Source organism: Erithacus rubecula (assembly GCF_903797595.1).
Source record: "Erithacus rubecula genome assembly, chromosome: 1".
Lineage (NCBI taxonomy): Eukaryota > Metazoa > Chordata > Aves > Passeriformes > Muscicapidae > Erithacus > Erithacus rubecula.
In genome coordinates, this window is record NC_136658.1 from 46,950,741 (window position 1) to 46,970,271 (window position 19,531).

Here is a 19,531-nt window from a genome sequence, read left to right on the forward strand (position 1 = left end):
AGTGATACTCCCTGGGATCAAATGTGTTGAAATAGATCCATGGGAGGCAGCAGCTAAAATGATGCATAGGTTGTCTTAAATGACATGAGACATCAGGCTGGTACCCTATGGAGATGTTACAGAAACATCTATGCCTTTGTCCTGTCAGGCAGTTGCAGTGGTGCCAGCTCTGTGGGGCTGTTGTACCACATGAAGAGGTGGGTGGGACTGCAAACATCCTCCCGAGGATGGGAAGGTGGCCTGAGCAGTCCTGTGGCCAGGCCAGCCTCCAGCCAAGTTTTCAACATTTGGAACACATACCTGGGTTCAGCCCCTGCCTGCAAACACTGGGCTACATGGCTGATTCTTGCCTCTCACACTGGGGTCAGAGCAAGTGGTGCATGGCAGGAGATGACTAAAAAGGTCATGAAACAAGCAGCTATCAACTGGTGACTTGTGCTGGGAGGCAGCAGGCGAGTAACCTTGCTCCATTTTATGGTAGTGCTTCACCTGCAAGTGCCCGCTGTGAGCAAAATTGCCTGGGCTGGTGCTGTCCTTTATCAATTTCACTCTCAGCAGGCTCTGCAGGTGAAGCATTTCATTGTGGGAGTCAGACTCTGCTTTCTCCTTGACAGCCTGAAATAGAAAGTGGAGAAAGGAAAGAAAGTCATAAATGGAGAAAAGCAAAAGCAAGACAGAGAACCACAAAAAGCAGGTGTGTGTTAAATGGTAATGGTAATGCAGTGTAACCAGTCCTTTAAATTGGGGAGAATTTGACACTGAAAAGAGTTTTGCATAGCTCTTGTAAGCTTGGCACTTAGAAGTAAAAGAAGTGAAAGGACATTGCAATTAGAAGTGAAAAATTATCGTGAATAATATTATGTTTAAAATACCATGTTAGATGATGTGGGTAGAGCTAAAAGATAATTTTCTTGATCTTCAGCCTAATGAAGAATTTTTGTGGCAGTTTCTGGGAGAAATCCAGGCAAAAATCCTCTTTTCTTGTTTTTGTGAATTCTGCATTCCAGATGTATAAGTCTTGGGTTTTTTGTGGATTTTGTTGACGGATTGTTTTATTTGGTTTTTTTTTTTTCCCTTTCTTAAGACAATGTATGTGACTTTCAGTGTTGCTGGTTCCCTGATGCCACTTTCCTTGGCTTCAGAGAGAAATTCAGCAGCCAAGAGGAGAACTGCAAAATCAGTATCTGCCTCTGAACACCTGACTGCCTTACTGGGGAAAGAAGTGCATTGGCACAGGGACAGGGATGCCAACACAGCTTTGAAGTTCCCAGGCTCATCTCTTTCCAGTCAGTTACATCCTAGGGCTTACTAGGAGTGGGGGACAGCACAGAGCCAAAATGTTTGAGCTGGTTCCTGGCTCCTAGTGGAATTGATTGGGTGGAGACAAGGAGTCTGATTGCAGAGCCACAAGCATCTTTCTTTAACTGCAGTGAGCTTATACCTTGAACCCTGCGTGCAGCAGGGAACGTGGGAAAGTGATGCCTGTAACTCCTGTAGGATACACCCCACAGCACTGGAAACTCTGTCCTACATATGTGCTCAGGAGGCAATTACAATGTGCAGCCCATCCCTGAAGTTTTGTGGATAAAGAGCAGCTTTTTGCTGCAGTGACATGAAGCATGTGCAGCTGTACCTGGTGGCTTGTGGGAAAACTGGATGAGAGGCTGCTGCTGCTGAGGAAGGTGATCTGAGTGGAAAAGATCACAAATCAGCAGAGCTCTTGAGTTTCAGGAGAGGAGAGAGCAGAAGCAGTGGACTAATGAACTTAAACCAGAAGACTTCAACACACTCAAAGAATTGGTAAATGCAGTCTTGTGGAAAGGAATTTTAATGGGAAAGGGAGCCCTGGAGAACTCTTGGCTCCTAAAAGAGGCACCGAAGACGGGATGAAAAACCGCTCTGATGGAGGAGGCTCCCAGCAGGAATGGGGAGAGGCCAGTGTGGCCACCTAGGAAGATGATCTGACAGCCAAAAAGGTGGCATTAAAGGTGGCTTGCAAGTAGGCAGTACAAGGAAGGCTTCTGACACTGTCCCACATAACACTCTGATGGGTAAACTAGTGGCATGTGGTTTTCATTAAACTACTGCAGAGTGGAGCAAAAGGGAGGCAAGGGATCAGCCTAGTGTGTGGAAGACAAAAGAGGAAGAAGGGTACGGAGAGAGAAGGTGGCACAAAATGTTCTTCTAAGAATAACAAAATAATATCCAGACTAACAACTTAGCACAATATTGCAAATCTAGTGTTGTAGTTTCATGCAAATGCCTTTGCCTTCTTAGCAATGGTGTGTGACTTTAAACAGAACAGGATTTGCTGGATCAGTCAATATTAACCTTCCATAAGCAGACAAAAATATTAAGATCCTTTGCATAAAGTTTTTGTTTCCTAGGTGAGGGAGAAAAACAAGGAAACCTACTGCAACTCTTCTTATAATTAATTTGCTTTTATATTTTCGAGGGTGAGGTCTCTAAGCACCCAAATCTGAATGATTAGAAACAACCAAGAGGTGCATTCTTCTGGGTAGACTGCAAGAGGTAGTTTTGCCAGCTCCTACACACAAACTGGTTTAATAAGGTTATGTGGCCTCATTTGCATATAAACTTCTTTCTTAGGTGCCCTCACTGCCCTTTTCCAAGTGACTTTTTAGGAGTGCTTAGATATTTCAGGGGAAAGAGTGTACCAGGAGAGGTAGACCCTCCTATAGACTTCTGTATAAGTTCTCTGCTGAGATAATTTTTAAAGTATCACATGCTTTAAAAATTTTTTGTAAATACATCCCAGTTAATAACAGGAGGAAGATTAGTGTAAAACCTAATTAAATTAGCAATCAATGGTATTAGGATGTAAAAAATTGATGCAAAATATCGGGTAGGGAAAATATTATCTCTGGTGTTCTGTATTATGAATTCACTGTAAACCAGAAGAATGCTGGAAATTTTGAATTACATGCTGATTTATGTCTTCCATATCTCATCAAGATAATAGATTATGTAAAATACAGATAAGTGCAAAACTGCCTCTTTAATTTATGATTGATGGGAAAAATGTTGATCAGATGTGGAAAAGTCCATGCGTGTTATTTACATAGGAGAGAGACAGAAATGCTTGGGAAGTTTTGGTGAAATGAAGATGGCTCTCTCAGTGACCTTTTCTCTCTGGAAATTACAGTACATCCCCTGGGAGTTTTATTTACCATATGATGTATGGATGACTGTGCAAATAGGCAGGAGCAGGAAATAGAGGCTGTAATGAAAAGAACTGCACCTGACATGTGAATTTGCTAATGACACAAATTTCAATGTATCTACAATGAAAATCATCTCTAAACACTCCTGCATGGTGAGTATGTCTGAAAAAGTTACATGGCACTGCTCAGAAAGAGGTGTTTGTCTGCCATTCTTGGCTTTGGATGAGCAGGAATACAATGAAGTGCTGTGGAGAAAATGCAAAGTAACACGACCCATAATCTGTCAACACCAAGAATTTTGCAAGTCAGCTTTCTTTCTCAGTTTCAGTAGTCTCCTAAACAGCATGACTTTGCAACATGCAGAACAGTTGGACTCCTAGATTAAAACAATAGAAAATTTAAGTGTGGAAAGGGTAATTACTACTGTAATTACTATTACATGGTGCTGCAGCTGTGTTCACAGATACTGAAACTGGGTGCACTGGCCAGGATGTTGGATATTGGATGCTTGACAATGCTGTTTCAGCAAGGACTGGTTTCTATACTGTTCCTCCTTCATATAAATTAATAAGTGCAGACTGATAATGCATTTGACACAGCAATCTATGGATTAATGTGGATTTTAGTACCTCTTAGTACTGTATTTGTGTCTGAAGCATGTTGAGCTTCAGGAGTTTTGCAAGCCAAGAAAAAAAACCTGAGCAATCTGAGCTGACTTGGCCTGCCAAAAATGGTGAATCTGGAAGCAATTACAGCAAATCAACAGCTGAGTCTGCTAGTGCCTCAGCAACTTGGGTGTGGTGAGAAAAGCTTCCTGAAGGACACAATTGTACTTGTGTGATCTGCCTGAATGGAAAATAAACATGCAGCTGAACATGCAGCCTGTGCACTCATTGATTCAGATTGGGTGACATGTTTGGATTGCAGCAAGTTGTCTACGTAGTGTTGCATTGATTGCTTGCAACTTCTCCTGAAATTCCAGGAGAAATGGGCAGTACCTACACCGATAACTTTGTCAAGAAATGAGATTGTAGAAATGTTGGTTGGATGGCACCCTAAAGATCACCCCACTCAAAGCAGGACTACCACCACTGTTAGGTCAACTGTGCCTTCATCCAGCCAAGTTGTGAAAACTCTCCAGGGCAGGAACTGCTACCACTTCCCTGGAGCATCTGGTGAAGAAAGCTTTCCTAATACGAAGCCTGAGCCTCCCCACCTGCCATGTGTGCCTGTTGTCCCTTGTTACATTATCTGAAACCACCAAGAATCTGGTTCTGTCATTTGTGCTCCCCTTCACTGGGAGAAACAAGCCCAACTCCCTCCCCGCCTCTCATGCTGTACCTGCACTCCAGACACTGGATAGTGGCACCCCTTAGCTGGACCTTTCCAGTTTATTTCACATCCCCCTTGAGACAAGAGTCCCAAAACTGGATGTTGTACTCCACCTGCAGACTCACCAGTGCCACTTCTATCTGCTGGCCACCCTTCTCCCAGCACTCTGATCATGCAATCTGCAGTTAGTTATTTGAAATAAGATCACATTCTAGTCTCATACTCCTCTTGTCACCCACCATAGCCCCCAGGTCCTTTCCAGCAGAGCTGTTACTTCACAGCCTGAGGTTATTCTGTCCCACATGCAGAACTTTCTGATGTCTCCTTGTCGAACTTCCTAGGATTGCTGAGATCGCTGCTGTGGTAGAGGTACATAGTTCTTGCACTTGCTCTTCTAATTTTTCACATTTTTAGAGAATACTGGTGACATAGCAGCATAGCTCCAGGCACTACCAACTCTTTCAGTTGCTCAGGGCCCCAGAAATCTCCTAGCTCCTATCAGTGACACAACATACCTTGATCTCACAGGGACACTGAAAATCTCTTTTCTTTACTTTCTTTACTTTCTTGGTCTCCCACACCCACCTTTTTTTTTTCTTAAGCCTCACTTATTCATCTTCAGTCATTTATTTTTTTTTTATCCAGGTGTTTGTTTTTTTCCTGAGTCGTGCCTACTTCTGCTGGCAAGCCAGTCTTGGCCCTCTCTCTGTCACCAGCATGGAGTATTAGTGCTGAAGGTCCCAGGCAAGAGCAGCTCCTGTGGGTAGGGGAGTGCCTGTGGGAGGTCATGGCCATGGCCCACTGTCCTCTATCCTGCTCTTTGCTCCCTCACTGAGCCAAATAACAAAGCATTTGTTCCTGACAAGCAGAATTGGCAAGGAGCCTGGATTCCTTATAACTTAATCTCTCTCTGTAGCTGTAAGTAAAGAGAATTTTGTCTCAAAAGAACATGACTTCTTTGGCTTTGCCACTAAATATTTGCTCACTGACATATTTTTATTCTCACATTGTTTTCCCGAGAGAAGAAATGGGTTAGTTAGATTTCCAGCTACTGTGAAAAATGATCTGTGGGAAAGGAAGGATGGATGTGAGGCCATTCCATAAAAGGCAGGTTACTTCTGATGAGCATAATGTGCCAATTACAAGTTTTTTTCCTCTCTGTAAGATGCTATCCTACCTCAAATATTATAACAGAAGGAATTCAAGGCATAAACAAGCATGGTCTTCCACTTACTCCAATGAAATCATGTTGAGCTAGATGAGTTGAGGAATTCACATAGAACAATTATGTAGTTTCATGGTAGGCTGCTCTGAAGAGTTTTGGAGACTAGCTAGAATTTTTACTGCATTGTAAAGCCCATTTTGTTAGAAATGGACAAAAAACTAAATTAAAATGTCAAGTGACATCGTATTTCAACGTGCAAGAAGTCAAAATCATATTCCTTTGCCTAGTATATAGTAACAAACCTTTAAACATCCATAACCTCTTTCTTTGTTAGAAAAAGTGCAAATGGTCATTTAGTTTTTCTCCCTTGACCATCTTTTTCAATTCTTACAGACCTGGGAGAAAGAATGGACACATGTAACTCCTACAGAAGCTACAGGTGTGATGTAGCCCAAAATCCACACAGGAACATGAGATGACTTCTCTCTTCCCCAGTTGCCCACTTTTTTGAATAAATTGTTGAGTGAAGGGGCAAGCATTGGCTTGGCACTGAAAAATTGGCAGGTATGGAGATTCTACCACCTGCTATGAAGCCAAGACTGAAGTCAGGAGCCTAATCATACAAGTATATCAGGTATTCCCAACATGTCCTGCAAGTTTCCCAGCAAACACAATAGTTTTTATTTTACCTGCCTGATAAAATTCAATCCTCCCCTGCTAAGAACGGAGAGCTCCCAATAGACCCATCCTAAGTAATGAGTGAGAACAACTGCAAAAGGAGTCAGGCTTTGAACTCGTGGGTTTTACCCATGTTGGCTTCACCAGGAGCCTGGTTTCTCCCAGAGAGAAGCAGGATTTTTTGGTCAGGAGTTGATTCAGGAATGATGGGGAGCACTGCACAGGGCACTGAGGGCTGGCAGGAGCACCGGAGAAGCTGGCTCTGTTCCTGGGACTGCATGCTTTCCCTGTGTGTAGCAGGAAATCTGTGATGTAAATTATCTGTGTGTCTGAGAGAGAGGGCACCTGGCAAAGTGATCAGATGCTGGTGCTGCAGGTAGGCAGGCAGCAAAGACCTGATCACAGAGGGCACCTCCATCTCTTGCTACTGCTAGCTGGGGCTATATTTAGAAGCTTTGGTTAATGAGTAAAAGATATATGAGGAAATAGCTGCTACTGCTGTGCATAGTAATGGTGCCTGGTGGCACTCCTGAGGCCAAGGAGCCGCACCTGAGGCTGTCATGAGAGCTCCTTGAGCACTGTGCCATGGCTGTTCCCTGCTCTCCTCCGCAGCCCCGACAGCCCCAGCAGAAGGAGAAGGCTTCAGCAGCCAGGAGCCACCACCCGCTGTATCCCGGCCGTGCCCGCTCGGAGCGGAGCAGCCGTGCGTGTCCACCCCGTGCCACTGAACAAAGGGCTGCCACCCCCCCGGACCTTGGCTGGCCCCTGCAGTGGCTGCTGAACGCTCCCTCACTGCCACTTGATAAGCTTTGGTGCTTTGCAATTCCCCTTTCCAATTACTGGCCCTGCTCCCGGCGCTGGCTGGGCCTGGAGTGTGCCAGCAGCCAGGCAGCGATGCTGGCACTGCGGGGCTTCGGCTGGGAAGAGATGGGAGAAACAGCGAGCCAGAGCAGGGACTCACATCAGTCACTGGGAGGGCATTGTCTCACAGCTGCCTGCTGCACACAGCCTTGGAGGTGCCTGCTTGGCTGAGGATGTGTAATCTGGATGAGCCATGCAGGAGCTCAGTGAGAATCCAGGCCAGGAATGTCATGGCATGGGGATGTTGAGGCCAGGTGACATGCAAATATCTTTCTGAAGTGGCTTGGGTATAAGTGATCATTTTGGGGGCATGGAAACAAAGAGGGTGAGCCCTGCTACCCTTTTTTCTTTACCTGCATTGCCAAATTGCTAAAAGAAGCTTGGGGGAAATGTCCATATAAATGTAAAGATTCAGCAGTTAAATACCAACACTGCTATTCTAGGTATTGTAGATTTGATGTTTTCCCTTGACTCTGAATCAACAAATAGTGATCATGCAGTTATCAGCTGTCTGCTGGCTCACTTCACAGAGGCACTGACACAAAGCAATGTGCCCACTGAGGATGCCTGGTGGAAATTCCAGCTGGAGCCCTCTCTCATCTCCTCCTGAAGCAGGTAGGGCACTGCTGTGTGCCAGACATCCCCATGGATGTTTTGTACCTGAGACTGCTTTGCAAGTAGGACAAATCATGGTGGAGCTTGTGCAGCCAGAGTCACTCACAAGGGATGGATGAGCAACCTGTGGAATGCAGAGGGAAGAAGTGGGGAGTTAGAATCTTCGTTTCCCTACTTCCCCAAATTCCCTTTTCCTGAGAGCTGGGCTCCTCACCCAGGCTGGCACTGAGGTTTTATTGGAGTGAGACTGGGATCCAGCTCAGACTGCCACTGCAGGGACTGCTCTTCACAATTAGCTGAGAAGACAGGTCTCCAGAGGGACAAAGGGCTTCTCACCAGAAGAAAAATCTCTCAAAGTGTCAGTTCAAAAGCAAATCCTATCTAAGTTGAGAACAAAGAGACTGCTGGATGGGTTATGATTTGTAATACTCTAAAGAGATACTTTCTGAAAAGATTTTTTATTAAAAAAAATATTAAAAATTAAAACAGGAATGTGAGCAAATAATGAAGATCTAGTCTTGGCCTAGAAAGAAAAGAGGTAACATGCACGGCCCAGCAACTGTCCTGAAACCCCTGTGGCAAGCAATAATCTTGAAAAAGCCAGTGCAAGCTATGTTTCCAATTTATAAATTAAATGTGTTTAAAATTTATGAACTTTGACTGCACGAATAACTACTTCATTAGACTTTAGGGCTGCATGTTTCCTTGGCTTTTTTCATGGTAAAGTAAAACACATTTCTAATAAACATGGAAAGAGATTCCAAGCTAGAGTCACTACTTTTATGTAAAGGACCCTCCAGACTCATTAAAAAAGTTTACCACCTAAATAAAGCAAGCACATTGTAATTCTTGAACTCATAAAGTTGGAAATACACACAGAATATTAGCCTACTCTTACATGTGCACCGCTTGGTATCGATGAATGACATACAGTGAGGGGTTTACTATGAGGAAATTAGCATATAAAACTATGTTTTGGTAAGCCTTAGACTGAAAGATGAACTCAAGGAACAAGAAGACATAAGTTGGGCTCTGCTCTGATTTGCTGAGTAAGCATGGAAAGTTACACACAGATACTGAGCCAAAGCTGTGGCTGTAATCAAAATCACTCTGAGTGTCCTAGTTTATATCAACCATTTAGTTCCCTTTGACAGTCAGCAGTGGAAATATGGATGGAGGTACAGTGGTGTCTGCACCATGCATTGGCTCATTACAGGAAGCTGTGGCTCAAACATCTGGCACCATTCCCTTTCCCAGCACTGGTGCATCCACAGCTGGAGTTTTGGGACTTTTGCCTCAAGGGGAATGTGAAAAAACTGGAAAGATCCAACTAAGGGCTGCCACCATGGTCCAGTGTCTGGAGTGCAGATGCAGCAAGAGAGAGGTGGAAGGAGTTGGGCTTGTTTTTCCCAGTGAAGGGAAACTCAAAGCAGCTCTGCCTGAAGAGCAGGTAGAAAAAGGACAAATTCAAATTTTCTTGGTTATGTCAGGAGACTTAACAAGGGGCAACAGGCACATGTGGCAGATGGAGATGCTCGGCTTAGCCTTTTCCATCAGATGCTCCAGAGAGGGGATGGTGGCTTGGAAGCTTGAGGTTGCTTGGAAGCTTTTTATGACTTAGCTAGATAAGGCTAATTTAATGGTATGGTGATTGTGGTAGTCCTGTTCTGATAGAAGATTAGGCTAGGTGAGCTCCAGCAGTCTCATGCAAACAACATTTCTGTGATCCTGCAGTTCTTTTCCCCAGAGCAACAGAGAAGCAGTCCCAAACCATCAGCCAGCTCACCCGATCAGGAGAGGGCAGGTCTGCCAGTGCCACCTCCTGAGGGCTGGTCTCAGCCTAGCACTTACAAGTGTGCATTAGTCTGTGCTGGGGTTCAGAACCAGATTACAAACAAACCTCTCAGCCTTAGCTAGCCAGTGTCTTAGAGTCATTGATACCTGACTTCCACATGGTTGTCCCTTGCAGTAGTCACAGCTCAGTGTATTTGGCATGTCAAAGTAGCACACTGGCAGAATCTTGGGTCTTCACAACTCATCTTTCAGCAAGAAGTCACTATATTTTCAAGTCCAGTGATGAAAAATGACTTTTACTCTGCTTTAGCAGACGCTTTGACCTTTATGTAAAGCCTTGTATGTGTAGTCTGCATTCAGTTCTTCTGCACTGGAGTTAGTCAAATGAGAATCACAGGCTCAGCTTTCAATGGTTAAAACTCTCCTCTGCAGAAGCCCTTTCCTGGCTGTCCTTAGGAAAGTGTCTCCCACAATTCCATGGTCTCAAAGCTGACACAGCCAGTTCTCTCCCCACCTCACAGCTTCTTTCCTTTTAGGCTACAAGGGTGCTGAAAATAACACTGGAAATGTCACTTCACAGTTTCTTGCATGACAGCGAGCAACAGGAACCACCCATAAGAGCACCTTTTCCTGAGCCAACTCTCACATGTTTGCAAAAAGGGTGGGGTGGCTGAGCAAACAGACCTCTTCCCTCTCTGATTACTTTGATACTGAGACCATATGGGCCTCTGAGCTAGTCCCCACTCCCTGGAGCTTTTGTTTGTGCATATTGCATGTTCCTTTGGGAAAAAAAAAAAAAAAAAAAAAAAAAAAAAAGCCAAAAACAAGCCCAAATGATTTTACTAAGTGAAACAAGCAGGTACAGTAGTGCTGCATATGGTGCTAGTAAAATTGTAATAGTGAAAGCTGGCAAGAGTCAAACAGCCTTTGTATTAATTCTCTGGAGCTTCAGGTAGAGCCTAATGTAATTACTTGTTTTACTTTGTAGCATTTTAAGAGAGAACTGTGTGTTTTAAAAAGTTATATTTCCAAATAAAGTGGTCAGGTCTGGAGAAGACAAAGTGACTGATTCTGGTTCTTCTGTTCAACTCCTGTTGACTTAAATCAGAGAAGGATTATGCCCCAAATCTAAGAAACAACAGCAAACAGACCTGTGCAATTTTTAAATTCACTGCCCAGGCTACCACTTTGTAACTTTTCCCTATTTTTTATCCATTTAAGTTCCAGAAGGGTTGTCTGCCCTCATCTCCACTGTCTGCATCTGAGTATTAGAGCTGATGGTTTTTTCTTTTCACACGAAGGCAGCTACTTTGCAGACATCTCAGTGTAAGTGGGTGAGTCCAGAGATCCTGAATCTCACCTGCACTAACACAGTGATTTCATGCGAGAAAAAAATTGAAAAATTGTGGTTTTCATGCTTTTCATAGAATAATAAAATATCCTGAGTTGGATGGGATCCACAAGGATCATAGAGTCCAACTCCTGACCCTGCACAGAACAAGCCCAAGAATCACACCATGTGCCTGAGAGCATTTTCTGAATTCTTCTTGTACTCTGTCAAGCTGGTGCTGTGACCCCCTTCCCTAGAGAGCCCATTCTGGTGTTCAACCACTCTCTGGATAAAAAATCTTCCTAAAAAACCCAGTCTAAACCTGCCCTGATACAGCTTCATTCCATTCCCTTGAATTCTGTCACTGGTCATCAGTGGGAAGAAATTAATGTAATGCCTGCCCTTCTCTTTCCTCTTGTGAGGATGTTGTAGACCACAAAAATGTCAATTATTTCAAAACTCCCCAATCTGTCAAAGTGCCACAAATTTAATTTTCCTAGGTAGATTCCAAAGCCCTAAACACTGAAGTCATTGACATTGCTCTAAGAAGAATACAGTGTTTGAGTGATTGCTGGGAGGAGCTTTGTTTTTTTCTGGCTATTTAATTTTTTGATCAATTGAGGCATTAACTAGGATTGACTTTCTTGTTGATAGCAAGCCTGTGATCTTTAGAATCTGACTCTCATTAATTGAATTATGTCAACCTTTGTTCCTTGCATACTCTCATCAAAAGTTAGGCAAGGCTGGAATAGGTCTTATCAGCAGCCTAACCCAAGCTGCAATTGGTAATATTAGTAAAGACTGATTATTTCATCACCAAATTAGAAAATAACATGGATCCCTTGCTTTTATTTCTTGGGTTTGGTATGTAACATATAAAGACAGCACAGGTGGGAACCATTTTTAATTTGAATGTCCAAAATCATCTTACTGTACATTTTTTTTTTTCTTCAACCAGCTTGTAATTTAAAACTTTTTCCACAGTACCTGCTTTCTGGGTACATGAATGCCTTTCTGATTTTTCACTTAATGCCTGAATAATAAGGCTGAAATGCACCAAGATCCTTGCTCTGCCTAAATGTTGGCTTAAAAATTAGTCTCCAGATCCCCCTCCACAATAAATGGTACATAAAGGAGCCTTCCATGGCCATCTGGTGCCAAACAGAGGCTCCTATCAGCTGCAGTTCACCTTCTCCTATGGTTCCTATGAGGAAGGGATTTTCCAGCACCTTGGCTCACCCTGTGTTTTCTATTCAAGTGTTTATGGTCTCTAATCAGCACCTAACTTGCCTGTACTGGAGTTTATCCCATACCTACAGTGGGGTTTTCCTCAGGGCTTCTCCTGGCCTGCTTTCAATCTCTGGGGTCATGTGTTTCCAGAGATGGAAAGCACATTTTATTAAATGGACAAAACCCCCAGTAAAGCTGCACTGGCTTTTGGTAATTTCAGCCCAGTGAGCCATAAGGCTTATTATTGAGGTTTTCTTATTGATTCTTTACAGCCTCTGTAGGTGATTCCCTTACAAGTTGAGGGAAACAGTGTCCTGGGCTTGAGGTGGCACCTGCTCCAGCTGAGAACTGGTGGGAACCTTCACCTGCCTTGGCTTTGTGTGCCCTATCTACTGAGACCTCCTCCACACCTCAGGAAATGCATCAGCATTGACTCTGGGTGTGACATCTGGGGCTCTCCCACGCCATATGGGCTGTAATCACAGGTGACACCTTTAAAAGCCAAATACCCTTAGGTGTCCTCCAGGAACCAGGACCTCACTGTTCTCTGGGTGTTTGGCTTCCTCCCATTGGTTTCTTTCCTCCCCACACCTAGCCTTGTGTAAGGAGCACTATCTCTGAAAACAAATTAAACTGCAGCATGTACACCAGCACCCTTACTTTTACTAGGAGCAATATTCACTCCCCTGATGTGCCAAGGAGCTGCTGGTGAGCTGGGAGGCTGCACAAGTTCTTGGGACTGCCTGTTATGATGTGCCTGCAAAAACTCATGAAATATGGTTTGGGAGCATGGAAATGCCTCCTGGTCCCTGGGGCTCAGACAAGAAGAACTGAGGGACATAAGGGTCCAAAAATACCCTGCAGCAGCTTGCTCACAGACAACCCTTCCACCCTGCAGGGCCCTGAACCTTTTTCTCTCTCCTCCCGCAAGCCCTGAGAGCTGAGCAGGTGTCTGGTAAATAGGAGCTTGGTAAATTGGACTTTTTTACATGGATATGTGGTGATAGGACAAGGAGCAGTGGCTTTAAACTGAGAGAGGGTAGGTTTGGATTAAGTATCAGGAAGAAATTCCTCACTGTGGAGGTGGTGGGACTTTAGAACTGTCCCCAGAAAAGCTGTGGATGCCCGATACCTGGAAGTGTTCAAGATTGGGTTGGATGAGTCTTTGAACAATCTGGTATAGCAGAAGGTGTCCATGGCAGGGGGGTGGGAATAAGATGATCTTTAAGGTTCTTTTCATCCCAAACCATTGTGATTCATTTGGTGCTGTTTTACACGCTGCAAAGGATTTGCCTCCACCCGAGGTGCCCACCAGAATAATGGTATCTGCATAAAGTGACAACATCGAGGCAAAACATTTCTGCCAAACCCTTACAGCACAAAGAAAATGCATTTTTCTATGGAAAATTTCATGGGAAAGGCTCCTGAGGTCATCACCTTCACAGCCGTGCAGGATGTTGGCTTTCATGTGGAAAGATATTTTATACCGGCTTCATTATATTGACCAGGTTCTGCTCCTGACACCGCACACCCATCACTGGCCAAAAATCCCCAGTTCTCCTTCTTGTGTGATGTTTCCCAGTCCAGTGCAGGGCTTCAGGTCCAGGTCCTGCCCAGCAGCAGGGTCACCAGAGCAGCAGCTCGGCGGAGGGTGCGAGCGTGGAAAGTGAGAGTGAATTTGCTTAATGGTGGTGGTGATTGCTGGCGGCATTTCCGCCAGCTAAATATGGGGGTAGCCACTAAAAACAAATCCCGAAACCGCTGAAATCGAGGGGGTTTTGTCTGGTTTTTAACAGCAGCAATAGTTGCCAGCATCAGCTCTGAATAATTTCATGTTAAGTAAAGACATGCAACAGTCCAAGTTTTGAGAACACCAGAGTTAGCCCAGAACTTTTTCTCAGTTTTGCTTTGAGGTAAGTTGGTGATTCAGAGTGAAACCTGGCTAAAACCATGATGGTTACTTTTAAATGTTATCCTAGCCAGGAGCATTTGAGGTACATAAATGAGAGCTCTCTGTGCCCAAAGAGGCTGAAGTTCACTGCAGGCTGGAGAGCAAACATCCAAGGAAAGACATGGGGGAAGCTCTAGAGGAATCGTAGATATTTTACGCTACCCTCAGGCAAGTTTAACACCTCGTTTTCTTAAACCTGTTTCATTCATACACAGAAAGATGCAAAGGTTTTGGTGCAGCAGCTCCCATAAAGCCTGGCCATGGCTGGGACCCCATTTTTGCCATCCTCGCTGTTGGGTGGAGGCGAGGAAATGTGAAGACGTGTTTGATGGAGGTGCCGGTGTGAGAGACACTTGGCACCGAAGCTTTTGTGGAAAATCACCTTCGGAGCGCTGCGGTGGGAGGGGATGCCGAGGGATGCGCGGGCCGGTCCCTGTTGTCACGGTGACCTCTAGTGGCACCGGGAGCCACCTCTGCTGCCAGCATTCCCCTCTGCAGCTGAGGAACCGCAGGGGAAGCAAAATGAGCTCTGGGTCTCACCCCGCAGCTGGGCGATACCCGGTCCCTGTCACTTGTGCTAGATGATAATGAGAATATTTCCTCCTTCCCAGGACAGTGGGCAGCAGATTGCACCTCTAGGTGCAATAATTTAATTTAATAATTTAGGATACCTCTAGGTGTCCTAAAAAGCAGCATCTGAGGATTAAAATCTATTTTTGCCGTCTGTCCTTTTTCCTAATTTCTTGCTGTAAATCAACATTTCTTTGGCACCTGTGACTATGGAGAGGATGTGGTTTGCAGCTCAGAAGTTTAGTTTCCTTCCATGTCCCCTCCCTGCTCCAGACAGGCCCAGAAAGAAGAGAGTCACCTCCTTCTCCTGCACTTCCCACTTCTCTCCAGCACCATGCTGGTGCTTTCACACAACACCAGGCCCCTGGGCAAAACCAAGTCCCTGGGCCAAACTGGGCTGATGTACTCAGCCTTATCTCCTATCTGGGCATCCTGGGGTGAGAAACCAGTCCCATGTGCCCCTGTCCCATCAGCATCTTTCACACAGAGCAAGGAGGCTTCTCAGCACCCAGGCCAGCTGCTATCAGCTCAGCAGCCCCTGTGGCTGCCTGCTGCATGGAGGAATGCCTGAGCTGGCCTTTGCCATGCTCCATCTGCACCAAGCAGGGCTGTGCTGACTTCTCTCAAGCCTACAGGTGATTAAGGATGACACATTTCCCCCCCTACAAAAATCACTTTCCTTAAATGTAGGAGTTTTTCACCAACTCATCCTGGCTTGTCTGTGCAGGGCAGGGTCTGTTGTTAGCCCCACACAGGTGTGCAGCAGCAATCATGCAGAGATGAGAGCAACCACTTCCTCCCTCTAGCACCTCTGTGATCCTACAGCAGGACCTGCAGTCAGCTCTGCATACCCTCCTCAGCTCGAGTCTGGAGAAACATCCTCCATCAGAAATTCAAAAGTCACTCTCAGCTCTTCTTTCCTGCTGCACTATTCACATGCAGGAGTGACAGCAAAGTGATTTGTCCCCTGTGGCCTCTGGAGCATCTTATATCTGGAGCAGCAGCATCACTTGTGGCTTTGGTAGGCTGTGGTTCCTTTCTGTCCTCCTGGAAGCCCTGGAGGTGTTAATTCATCAGCTCACTCAACCCTGGCATCACCCTGCTCAGGGCTGAGTGCCAAGTCCCTGCAGGCACCCTGCACCCTCAGGAGGGCAGAGAAAGTTCAGCACCACCTGAGAACGAGGGGATTTGCACCTTGGCAAGCTCCCCTCCTCCAGGAGGGCTGTCCCATTCCACTGTGGCATTGCCCATGCCACCCAGATCCTTCCTGTGGGCAGGACAGCACATCTCACCCAGCTGCACAGAGGCAGGTTAGAAAAGGTTTCCTGGAGGAAACAATCCTTGAGTAAACATTTAGATTGGTCTAAAGCCATGGTTTGCCACCTCTTGAGCTGGGCGACTCAGCAGACTTCCATTTAACCAGACATTTAACCAGCCTCCAGTGGCCCAGCAGAGAACATGATCTGTCTGCTCAGGGTTATTTCTTTCACAGAAGCCCACACTCCATGTATGAACTTGCATCTAATTAGCACTTGCTTAGTGGACCTTAAGGGCCACAATGTGGTGCCTTTCCTTTACCTCAGACTGGTTTCTGATAAAAACTGGGCCATCCAAGTGGTAAGTACTGTCAAGCTCAGTACATTTTACAAGACCTTCTCCTTTCACAAGAGCTCCATGTGCAGGTGCATGAGCCCTTGGCCCAGCCAGCCACAGAGAATCTACCCACAGCTATGCTCCACCTCAAAGAACAGGATGAACACATTCACATCTCAAGAAGAAAACGTGTTCCTGAGCATAAAATCACCTTCCCCCTCATCCTTACTTCAATCAGCCACTGCAAACATAACAAATATTAATCACATTGACAGCACATATCACACCAGAAAAAGTGTTTGTGGCTTTTAAGTAACAGGTCAGCCAAACTAACCAAATATTGGGAACAACTGTCTGCAAAATAAAAAGCATGCAAGCAGTGAAATTGAGAATGATTTGGGTGTTGGGTGATCCAGCAGCATGAAGCCAGTGGGCAGATGCCCACCTGTGCTGGTGAGTCTGGCTTCAGACCTGGCTGCTGAGGGTTTGGTGGGTCAGAGCCTGGAGGGGAAGCACAGCTTTGGCTGGGGACACGTGGTGTGGCAGTGGGAGCTGAGTGCTGGGAAGCACTGGGAGCCCTGTCTGCCTTTGGGAGGGTGGCAGGACTGGCCTCCAAAGGGCCTCCCTCTGGCAGCCAGGGCAGCATGGCTGGGACCAGACCTTTTGTTCCATGTTCTGAGAAAGAGCTGAAGGCACAAACTGCTTTTTCACCTCGAGGCATTCTGTCTGCCAGCCATGGCCAGGCTATTAATTCATGAACCAAGTGTGGGTGGGGAGACTGTGCATATCCTTATCTACATCTTCTGAGGAGTATCAAAGTCAAGCAAGTGAAACTACAGTGTCTCCATTTCTAGTAAATAACTAATTGTACTCTTCATAGCAGCTGGCATTTTGATTGAATTAGAATGATCATTCTATTGTCCCAGAGCACTTGAATTAATTTTAAAAAAACACAACAAAAAAAAACCCAACACAACCAAAAAGAAAACCCAACCAAAACCCAACCAAACAGGAAACTCCATTAATAAGACAATAAGACCATGTCAAAGAGGTGCCTTAGCTCTGTTTGTAAATTGTGTAATTAATGGTCAAAGCCAACTGAAGTCATCAGATGACTACCACACTGGAGAGATGGGAAATTACTGGTCTCTCTCAAATTTCCCGCAGCTCTTGAAAAAAAAATCCCCTTTGTTACTTGCCCTTTTAGAAATATTCTTCCTTATTCCCATTTTCTATCAGCCAAGCTGTAATTCATTCTGATACCAACCATTTGCAACTGCAGCAGTCACTTCCCCTCCCAAGCAGGGACATTCATGTGGTTATAGGGAGCCAGGGATTGAAGACACATCTAGGAAGAGAGCTGAATTCCTACTTGCCTGAGGGTAGCCAGCAGTAGATGATGTGATAGCAGGTGTGCTACTAATGTGTGGTGGTGCTAAAGAACCAGCAGCACTGCTGTAAGAGCTGGGTAAGGAAGGAGACCTGTTCCTGCACTTGAAAATAACTTCAAAGTAGCAGGATTTTAGACACCTTTGAGCTCATGCTTTGATCTTGGGCGTGAAGAACAAAACACTTCTCTGTGACTGCACATCTCAAGATTACACATTTTAACAGCACCAAAGTGCCTGGACTGTTGCAGACACTTAATGCTAGTGGAGAGTCAAACAACAAAAAAAATGAAAAAAGAAAAGAAATCAGAAATTTGTTTCCACAGCATGCAAACATCACAAGCAAAATACCAGGAGAATAACAAATGAATGATTTCAACAGTCCCTAAATGTTTCCAGCATGGCTCACAGGCAAGGTCCCTCCTTGGGATTTCTGGCTTCATGATACAACTGCAGTTTGTAAAGAAGCCAATCTATACCAGTTAATTCCCTGCCTTGGATCCCTGTCCATGAAATGCAAATCACCCTCTGTGTCTCATGGCAGAGATAAAATCTGTGCAAACCTCGGGTGGTGAGCACTGGGGCTGCTTGGCCCCTGATGGAGGGGAATTATCCCTGCCTCTGCAGGTCACTGCCTTGGAGGTGCTGGGGCTTCCCACTTGTGCAAAGCCTTCCCAATAGGAGGGAGCTTAGAGCCATGGGTCCTCAAAAGCCAATTTTTTCCCTCTTGGCTGAGGTCAGGCAGGGGCCTCTTTTGGCCTGGCTGAGCTGTGGCTCATGGCTTTGTGGGGTGGCTGAATGTGATGCTGAGCAGGCTCTACTTTTATGTGTAAAGGAGGGGGTTTGTTTTTTCGTGGAAGCATCTTCTCTTGAGCTAAGATCAGATTCTGGTTTTCCTAAAAAAAGCCTTGTTTCAAGGCCAATTTTCTATATTTGCCATGTACATAAAAAACTCCCCTGAACATGCAAAAAGCTTGTGCCATTTTTTTCTAGTTTTTATGAAGTCCTTAGAAGTGTCTCCACTTGCAATTATGCTGGCAGACCAAACTCTTCATGGTCACAAATCATTTAAAGCATTAAGCATCACATGTGGCTACAGTACAGCCCAGAGACCCAAGTGTTTATAATAAACATTAGCAGCTAAAATGTTGTAGTCTCCATGAATACATTACAAGTGAGTGAAACCCCAAGATCAAAATTTCCTCTATGAAGAAATAATTTGTAAAATATATTCCCAGGTGTGTAAGGGAGGACACCAACCTCAACTTCAACTCAGGAGACAGCACTGGAGAAGCAAAGGGATGTAATAAATACATTAAAACAATATTTAGCCAACAAACCTTGAAAACTACTATTTAAGGTAGAAAGGATCTGTCTGGTCTTACAAGTATGCCTGAATAGGTAAAATTTGATGACTGCAAAATAAACTCTTCCATATAATCCAGACCTTTGAATTTTGTATATGATTTAATCTAATTGAATGCTTAGGTTTAAGTCAATCTGCTTTACACAGTACATTTTCAAATTCAGACACAAAGAGTTGCAACACAGCAAAGAGAAAAGGAGCAGAAGATGTGGAGGGTTTGGTGAAGTCCCTTGCCCGCTGCAAGTGGAATTCAGGGGAGAAGATCTGCTAGGGGAGGGAGCTGCAGAGAAGTGTAAACCCAGGCCCTACACAGGAGCAAAAAGCAGCACTGAAGAGCCACACAGAAGTTCTGTAAATGGAGACCTTCCTGCATTAGCAGTGTGTGTCCCAAGCCAGCCCAGGTCCCGTGCAGACACAGCATGTGCAGGGTGTGTGACAGCTCTGGCTGGGTGACTGCTGACTGCTTCCTCCTG

The 19,531-nt window shown here is 45.1% G+C and overlaps 1 protein-coding gene across 1 annotated transcript in view; it reads left to right on the top strand.

Moving 5' to 3' along the window:
• The first annotated feature begins 454 nt into the window (after positions 1–454).
• LOC306804786 (G-protein coupled receptor 183-like) overlaps positions 455–19,531 on the top strand; it is a 28,579-nt gene continuing 9,502 nt past the window's right edge. The window contains exon 1 of the mRNA XM_079311825.1: positions 455–3,756. The gene's annotated coding sequence lies outside the window, so the exon portion shown is untranslated. The remainder of the gene's footprint in view (positions 3,757–19,531) is intronic.